At 48.3% G+C, this 9,467-nt stretch overlaps 1 long non-coding RNA gene across 3 annotated transcripts in view; it reads left to right on the top strand.

Annotated features, from left to right (window-relative positions):
• The first annotated feature begins 3,353 nt into the window (after window positions 1–3,353).
• The window catches only part of LOC142604389 (uncharacterized), a 23,413-nt gene continuing 17,299 nt past the window's right edge, over window positions 3,354–9,467 (top strand). The window contains exon 1 of one of the 3 annotated variants that reach the window (XR_012838250.1): window positions 3,354–4,398. This is a non-coding gene — a long non-coding RNA (uncharacterized LOC142604389). Of the gene's footprint in view, window positions 4,461–9,467 lie in introns of all 3 variants that reach the window. The other 2 variants (XR_012838248.1, XR_012838249.1) reach the window with 2 other exon arrangements.

The following is a 9,467-nucleotide window of genomic DNA, read 5'->3' as shown; positions in this document are numbered from 1 at the left end:
CTGGAGCCTGGGATGCTCCTTTTGCCAAGGATGGGCAAGGAGCTGGTTCCCTGGGCTGGCCTGGGTTGTGGCTGGAGGGACCTGGAGTGCAGGACATCTGTCCTCGGGCGCAGCGTGGTCAGAGCATGGGCAGTGTCCCCAGGGACCCACGGAAGCTCCTTCCAGTGCCCCCCTGTTTCCCCTTGGTCTTTGGAAGACAGGGGCTAGGTCATGCTCTCATTTAGAAACGCAGTTTCAAAGTTGCTCTGCTCCATCTTTTGACATTTGAAGAGTTTGGGTTTAAGGTTTGGGGGGGCTTGCTCTAAGGTTTTTTTCCTATCATACCAAGTTTTATGTATTTTCCACAGTATGTCAGAAAAACCATAAGTGAAAACTGGAGTTGGCGCTTCTACGGGCTGATGAGGACCGGTGGGAGCAAATAATGTGCTCCCCACGCTGCTCTGCTTCTGCTCGGGGACACCAGCTGCGCCTGCCCTTCTGTGCCATTTGGGGATGAAATTGCTGTAATGAATACACTTGGATTCCTTTATGCTCGAAACCAGACATGAAGTATCAAGAGGGAAAATTTTAGGGTCCCGCCTGTATTGGAAAGGCTTTGGGGTGCTGGGTGGGCAGGGGCTCTGCTCAGAGGCGCTGGCTTAGGGTCTGCAGGACGGGAAGGGCTCCCACCGGCCTTCGAGTTGATCCTCCTTGACAGCAAAGGAGAGAAGAGGCTTTCAGGACATAAAATGGGGTGTAAAGGGGGGGAAAATAATCGCCAGGTCTCTGGCCACGTTGCTTAGGTGAGAGCAGAGGGAGTCGTGCTGCAGCAGCACGCTCGGTGCGGGAGTGCCACGGTCTTCAGCCCTTCCACGGGCCAGGTGGCTTGGCAACTTCCCCAAATCAGCGTCATCATAAGCCCGATAATAAGCAACAACTTGGGACTAACAATAGGATTCTTTTTTTTTTTTTTTTTTTAATTTTATTTTAAAAAAGGTGAGATTAACCACCTGAAGTTAACAAACGCTGGAATTCAACAAACCAGAATGAATCACCGGGAACAAACACTGCTCTGTGGCTGTCAGCCCGCTGAAGGGCACTCATTGACTCACTTTAAACTCAACGAGCAACTTTTGACAAACACTCCGTCAAAAAATTGACTAATACTTGCTTCGTTCTTAATCCTCTCTGAGCTGTTTCCCCATTGCTAATCTCTCCCAGAAACCATTATTAAATCTTTCCTGGTTTGCAGTGCTAATTCTGAACAAATGCATCAGGAACAAAACATCAGCTGGGCCTGTGTCTTTGTGTTATTTGCATGCTCCACAGGAAGATCGTTTCATTTTTTCATGAGACTAATTAAAAAGAAACAAAAAATAATAAATCAATCCCATTAATCTGTAATAAAATGAAGCACTGCGGTCCTTCCCAAAGCGTTAGTGACTGCCAGCTCCTAACACGCTGGAATGCAAAATCACTCTTCTCATTATTATTTAAGCCATCCCAGCGATGCTCCCGTAACACCAGCACTACCTGGGCTTTGCCGCCACGGCCACCGGCCCGGCGCTGCTGCCCCGCTCAGCCGTGGCTTGGGGTCCCGTGGGAGCCGGAGCGGGGGGGGGGATCCCGCTGGAGCTCATCTCCATCCCACACTCATCCCTCAGCATCTCACCATGTTCTGGTTTCTTGGTTCGTTGCTCCCGCTGCCCGGCTGTACCTGGACTGTGCGCAGCCGCTGCGGTCCCTGGGCTGGAAGGTAAATGCCGCTTCCCGCCCGGAGTCTCGGCAGGGCTGGAGCGGGTGGATGTGTTCCTAAAATTAACCTGCAAAAACTGATTTGATAGGACACTGACAGCTAAAGTGGAATCAAATTATCGTTTGGAATTACCATGAGATAATTGGCCTCATTTACTATTTTAAGACCAAAAAAAAAAAAAAAAAAAAAAAAGGCTCCCTTTTCCAGACAACTGCAATGGAGAAATATTCAGGCATAGATGATGTCCCAAAACATATCATTAAAGCTTTAAATAAATGTATGATGACATCTCGTGTTCAAAAAGACTTCCTTTGTATTTCAGATAGTAACAAGCCAGGTCCTTTTCAAAGTAATTTTTTAATAAACAAAGGATATTCATCTTGTTTTTCCAAACATACAACTTAAAATATTTGGAGATGTAAGTATGTAATTTGAATTCTTTCACACATTATTGATTTAAAAATCATCTTCCTTAGAGAGGTCTCTGACTTGCCAAAAGGTAAATACCTCTGTCTGCTGCTTTTTGTCTTTTTTACTCTACTCGAAACGCTACAGAACTGACCCAGTCCCACCCTGCAGATTACAATGTTTGTAAAAGGCAGAAAGAGATGAGAACTATCCCTTTTCGCTCCCTCATCAACTACAAGGATTAAACACCAAGGCAGCCACACAACATTATAAAGAAAATAAAAATATGAATTAGAGGAGCCAAGTTCCGCGTGTGCTGTTTCACTATCGCGACGTGTCTGAGCATATCGCGGCGCGGGCAGGCCAGAAGCACATCCTGCGGCTGCGGTCCCGTTCCTGGGCCAGCTGGTCCGGTCGGGGCTCGGAGCACCAGGTCCAGCTTCTCCCTTTTTATGCACCGGAGCTTCTCTGTGCCGGCAGCAGCCCTGGTTTGGGGGGACAGGGATGTGATGGGGGACGGGGAGACCACGGTGTGGAAAAAAGGGTTTGCTCTGCACGTGGAGCTGCTGAAAAAAGGTGATTCCAGTTTGTGTCCCCGGTGAGGAAGGAAAAAAACCCACAGGGAGCGAGGGAGCCTGGGGACACGTTAGCACGGTGATGGAAATAGAGGCAAAACCGCAGCTCGGCCCATCCCAGGGAAAAACCAGGCTGATCTGCTGCTCTTCTGGAACACGAGTTCACGTCTGAGGTGTTTGCTGTTTCCCTGAGCCGTGATGCAGACGGCTGTCTGCATTTGGCTGTCCCTGTGGCTCTGTGGTCGGGGCTCACTGGGGTCCCCACGTGTCCGGCTGCTCCCTCCCATCTTCCATGGGGCTTCGGCTGCGAGTCCTGGCCAGAGCCTGGCGGCACCCCCTCCGGAGCCGGCCACCTCCGCTGCCCTCCTCTCGCACACCCTTCCCACCCGTAACATGATTCGGGAGTCGGAGCTGCTGGCTTGGACTCCCGCCTGATGTCAGATGCTCAGCGGTCGCATCCGACCCGGATTTTTGGCAATGGAGGGTCCCAGATAGAGCGCAGATGTGCTGGCCGCTGCGCTCAGGGAGGTGCCTGGGACCCTTGCGGGGTTTCATCCCCCCTTCCCCTCTGCTCTCGGGGCCCAGCACCTGCTCCCAGCCCGGCTGCCTGTGTCCTTGCAGGGGCTGGGGTTTGTTTCCCAGGTCACAGGGGAGGTGGTGCCTCTCGCAGGGTGTTTGGTGGGGTCCCCTCTGCCTGACACCTTCCCCTGCCCCAAGGGCTGAGGGTCTTCCACCCCCAGGGTTGTGTGAAATCCCTCCCCGGTCTCTGCTGTGCTGCTTTGGTGGGGGAAGCGCTTGCCGTTGCTCTGGGCTGTCTAGCGCTCTGCCTCAGCTTGTAATTAAAAATGAAATATCTGGGCTAAGTGCTTAAATTAAGAACACATTTTTGTTAGCTAACAATACAGAGAAAAGCCCTGGAGACCCTGATAGGGCAATTAGTGCTTCTCCACTTGCATTGGAGATGAGTCTTTTGAGAGAGGAAGCCTCTTCAGAGGATTTTATGGTACAAAAATGTAATTATAGGGTATAAAAGGGACCGTTTAGAAACATGCAAAGCAGGAATGAGGTCTGAAGCCTCCTTCATGCCAGGACAGGGAAGGCAGAAGGTGAGAGATGCCCCAGGTATGACACCCCCTAACGCTTCCATGTCCAACCTGCTGGGCCCTGGCAGCAGCTCCTGTCATTTTTCTCCTCCCATCTACCTCTCCTGGCTGCTCTTCAAGGTTCGTCCCCTTGGCCTTGGCAAGCTGTCAGCTGCTCCGGGCTCGGGAGGCCGGGTAGTTCCTATTCTACGTTGCAATTGGCTTTTGCACTGCTAAGCACAAACAAGATGAAACCACCTTTGTGGTCCAAGAGAGCGGCAGTTGTGTGCCAGGGGTGTTTCTGGGCTGTCTCCTCCAGCACAGCTTTGCTTTTACCCCTGCACCTCTCTCCCTCTAAGCATCTCTGAAGCTGGCGTGTGTGCTTAGAGCAAAGGCTTGAGTGGCTGTGGCAGGTTCCCACGTTTGGTCCTGCCACCAGACCCTCCTGTCCCAGGACGAACAATACGGATGGTGACCAAGTCATGAAACCCTTGCCCAGTCCATGGGGTCTGAGAAGGCTCCAGCTCCCTGCGTGCACCGGTACCTGCTCTCGTCCAATGCCCACCTGATGGACACCAACCCTCGGAGCCTAAAGAAGGTCTGTGACAAGGAGAGCTCATGGAGAAAGGTGGGCAGGACTGCCTGTTCTCGCTGCTGCCTGTATGTCCCCTGCAGAGCGGGTGGCATGGGGCTGTTTGTCCTGGACGTGCTGGGATGGACTGGAAAACGGCACTGACCTCTTGAGCAACACTGGGGTTTTTGGCTGTCCGGCCAGCGGCTCAGCTTGCGTTGAGTTTATGAGATCTGATTTCTAAGATAGTAAAACCAAAACAATCCTCTTCAACAGCCGGACTCGCTGGCTGGTGCCGCCTTTGCCAAGGAGGAAGGGGACAGCGCGTCTGTGTCGCTAAAGGTTAAATAACAGCAAATCGCATTTCTTGTCTGCAAATGGTGCTGGGCTGTGTGCGCACGTTCTTTAATCAGTATTTAGTTTGTTGAATTACTTTTATTGGTAGTTAACTGTGTAATGGTCTCAGTGGAACATCTGGTCCACAATTTGAAAAGAATATTCTTCAACTCTTGCTGAGTGCAATTATTTTTGGATACAAGTGGAGGCTTTAGAGCCATTAAGAAGATAAAATGCAGATTGTTTGCAGAGGGTTTTTTTTTTTTTTTCTAAATTTTAATGGCTTTCAAAGAGAGGAACTTTTTTTTTTTTTTTCTATTGTTAGCAGACAGTGCAGTGGAAACCAAGCAGAAGGGCTGGGAAGAGGCACAGATGTTCCCTTTGCCGTTGGCTGGACCAGGCACCCAAACCCAGGGCAGAGGGTTTGAATCTCCTTCCCAAGCTGCTGTAACATTTTCCAAATCTTGCAATAGCTCATCTGCCTACCAGTTTCTTAGTGAAACCACTGAGGGTTGGTTTGGGACTCCCTATATAATGATTTAAAAGTGTGTCAGTGGAGGGGACAAGGATGTTTACAAAACAGAGAAAATGAAAGGCTTTGTGCTTTCTTCCATTAAAATCACAGATGGATCCCAAACCACCAGCTCATCCAGACCATGAAAGAAAATAGCCAATCTCCATTTTCTGGGCATGGTAGGCAATGATAGCAACTGGGACACCTTTATCCTCAGAAGTATCTATTCTCAAAAAAAAAAAAAAAAAAAAGCACATTAATTTATCAGTAGACGATAAGTTATCTCATGAGTTAAATGTAGTTTGTACGTTATGCCCCTCCATGGAGGAGGCTGGCTGACTCCTCTTTGTCTGCAAGAATAGTGCTTTAAATTATTTAGAGGGAACTATACAATCTTGGCTGCTGTTTGCTATTACGATTGCGCATCTTGTCCCAGTGAAAACCGCAGGCAGAGAGGCTGTAAAATTATGGCTGTTTTTTAGTAAGAAGATAAAGTGAAACTGTTAAGCAGGTAAGGATGGATGCTTTTAGTTTATCCTGGGGACATATGGTTATAGGCAAGATCATGGATTTGAGAAGGACCATTGGAAGTGCCAAGGGATGAGGTGAAGGAGAGACTTTGGCTTTGTGTGTTTTCAGGTGAAAATGACACTGCAGAGGGAGATGGAGAAAAAATATGGAGGAGATTGTGGCTCACCGACCGTTCCCTAAAAGTTTAAGAAGAAAAAGGGTAAAAACCAGCCACAGCCTCAGGGTTTTGTGGGCACTTTGCTTGTGGCTGGTTCATCAGTGGGGACATCTCTGCCAGGGCGATGGTTGTGTCACAGCAGGGTGGGACTAAGGGCAGCAGATCATGGAGACCTCAACCTCCAGAATGCTTCAGACCTCATCCATGGCTGCAGGCTGAGGAGCAGAGCTGAGTCCCCTAAACTTCAGTCTGAAGTCAACCATGCACTTCTTTGGGCTGGGGCTTAGTGACGATTTTCAAAAGGAAAGCCTATGCCTAATAATAGTAATAATAATAATAATAAATCAGTGTTTCATTCCAGCACCTCTGTATACCTTGATTTTTTTGGAAATACCCTCGTGTTTCAAAACTGCAAGGGAAAGAAAGGGAAAGGGAGTGAACTTCTCAATCACAAGCCCTTTTTTCAGTATTTGTTTTACTGAGGGGAGGGGGAAATGCCCTTTCAACTTCAATCCACAATGAAAATTGTTGATTAAAAAGCACCAGTAAATTGAGATGGTCAAAAGCAGAGCAGCAATCTGTTGCTTTCCACTAGGTGAGGATGCTGTAGGTGTGTGTCTAAGCACAATGTCAGCTGGTGGGGGAAGATCCTTCCTCTTCCCAGGCAGCCTTTGTGGCACCATATCCCTGCTCAACTTTTCCTGAGGGTGTTTTTTTTTTTTTTTTTTTGTGTATTTGTATTTGCTTTCCCCCCCTCCTGACTGTATTAATCTCTGCCACTCACCAGGGTCATCTTAACCTTGGCTCGGCCGCTGGCTGCCGTACAGCTGAAGGGAACGGGCTGTTTGGCAATAACTCTTCTGGGGGAGCTCTCTTTGTGGACGTAGTATTTGGTAATAAAAGTAACAGTTTTGGAACAGAGTGCTTGTGTAGGGAGCTGTGCCACAAGAATTTATTAAATAGCTTATTCTGCAATAAATGCAGCATAAATTAAAAAAAAAAATCAGAACAAATGGAGGAGCTGAGAAGGACCTCAAGAGGACAACCGCCCCGTTCCTAACGATGCCAGAAGAGATGTGTTTGGATCTGGGTGATCGACATCCAGATTGATTGCCTGCTGGCTCCTCCAGCTTTCTTGCCATCAAAACAGCCTGAACTATTTGGGCCTTAACTGCTTGTCGGCTTGGCTTTTTTTTCTCACTTTGTTGGAAGTCAACAGTAATGTTGAGATTTATTTTTTTTTTAATCAGTAGGATGTAAGATAAGGAGAATCAGTGAATCTCTTGCACTATCAGAAAATTAACACCCTGCCAAAGAGCCGCTGAGCCTGCGTGTGTTCACCCAGGAGGAGCCTGTGTCTGTCTTCAGCACAGTTGTGTCTTCAGATCAAATTAAGATGCAATTATGGCACTGGGACTTCTTGTAGGTTCAAATGTCTCTGTATAAAATGCCTCTAGCATTTTAAACATGGGTTCTTGAGCCAGAACGATGGTCTTTGACTTAATCTGCCCTCTAGAACTGCTTTAGGGGTGAGTTACAGCTGGTTCATCCCTGCACTGGGGGGTGTGTGTGCAGAAAACTCACTGTCTTGCTGAAGAACCAGCAATAAGGTATTTTGTGAAGCAAGAAAATAATCAGGATAGTATTAGTGAGGCTCAGAAGGAGTCGTCTCTTATCAGCAGAAAATTCAGCTGTTATTCAACTCTGTCCTTCGTTGACTTCCTTATTAACCCTTAGTCACCACCAACGGGTGAGCACCAGGGCAGGGAATGCCGTGTGGAGCAGGAACCGAGTTGCTGTTTGAAGGGAAAAGGTTGATTTGGACAACAGGGTGAATACAGAGGTACCTGGACTGCTTAAAACTGCACTGATTTTTCAGGCACATCGTCAGATTAGCAGGTTTTCCTGATAGCCCCTGAGAAAAGCACTTGAACAAGGCTGTTGACTGAAGCAGGTTGAAGTGCACAGAAAAGGGCCAAGATGGGTGTCAGGGGCGTCTTCTGAAGAGAGGACATGGGGACAAGCTGGTAACCTCCGCCAGGTGAGCAGGGGTGAGCTGCCATCTCTGCACCTGGTCTGGAGGTTCTGGTGGTTAATCCTTGATTCCTACACGGCATATTTTGCTGGGATTTAAGGCAGAACCTTCAGCTCTGCCTATTTCTGTTTCTGCACCGTGTCCCAGCAGTGTGAAGTTTTGGGTGCTGCAATGAAAGCCTGGATAACCGGGGTGCAGCCTGGGTGTCTGGACAGGGCCTGAGAAGGTCACTTTTCTTCTCTCCTTGGACCTCCAAGAGTGGAAAACATCTTTGACCTTGTTTCTCTCCATATTTTCAAGCCTCTGTGGTCCATGGGGAAGGGCACAGGTAGACTTGTCTACCCAAGCACAGCGTGCTCAATGGAGAAAGCCTTGGAGAGAGGTGATGCCAATTTTAGTTCAAGTTCCTGCAACAGAAATAGATCTTCCCGAGCAGGCACTGAAATCTTCGTAAATTATATCTCAGGTTAAGCTATTTATTAAAGAGCCACGGGGGAATTTCAGGCTAGCGATGTACATCATCACAGGAGATAGGCTGAAAATTACAGTAATTTGGAAAGAACATGGATTTGAATCTTAGGGCCCATGGTGAAAGTCAATGCACAATGAATTATTCCACTTAACAATTCATGTTCACACATAGATTCAGCTGGAACCAAAGTACTTCTATAGCATCGCATTTCTCCAACGATCTACTAAGCATAACACAAGAGCTCTTGCGGGGGTTTGTGCTTGTTCTTGGGTTTTTCATTTCTGCCTTTGTTGCTCACCCAGAGGCAAATGCCTATGAAATGGACTTGTTATCTGCTGTGTGCAATAACCACAGAGAAGGAGTATTTCTTCCTGCCCTTGGTAGTTAGTCTTCTGTGATGGTGAGAAGCAAAAGTCTGTGGACCCCTTGTCATTTGTGTTCTGGCTGGTGGAACTGCAGAGCCGTGTTAAAGTTTATATAAAAAATGGTCAGGGAAATTGTTTAATTGGCAGTGAGAGAAGCTCCAGCTGGTCCTGCAAACTGTTTAAATTGTCTCTTTGCTTGCTGCTGCTCCAGATGTTCCTCTGGGTCTGTCTGTCACCCTGGAGCAATCTCTGAAGGCCAGAGAATGATGGGCAGAGCATCACTGCTGGGAGAGGGACAGTTTGGGCTCAGAGGGGTGAGAGACCTCCCCTCTACACGGGTGCTAGTCTCACAGCAAGGTTACCTCCCCGTGCTCTCTCCTGTGCTCCTAATTTGCTCAAGAAAGTGGGATCCTTTGGCTCCTCTTTCCCTTACACCATCTCTCTGCTCCCATGAGAGGGGTTTTGGCTCACGTATAAAAATTGGCTTCAAATTTTGATGCTTGCTCGGTGGAGCCAGCTGGAGTTTAGCATGGTTTCTGTAGCACACGGTGGGGTGGCGGTCAGCAGAACCTCATCAGCTCAATGCATGATCCTCCTGGCCTGAGTGTGAAGGCATTTCTTATTACACTCCTCATTGCACTCCTCTAGTGTGCAGGACTGAGGTCCTTGGCTCAGCTGATTTTCTG

This window comes from Balearica regulorum, chromosome 18 (assembly GCF_011004875.1).
Source record: "Balearica regulorum gibbericeps isolate bBalReg1 chromosome 18, bBalReg1.pri, whole genome shotgun sequence".
Lineage (NCBI taxonomy): Eukaryota > Metazoa > Chordata > Aves > Gruiformes > Gruidae > Balearica > Balearica regulorum.
Note: the sequence above shows the minus strand (reverse complement) of the source record. Positions and strands in the feature narration are given on the sequence as shown.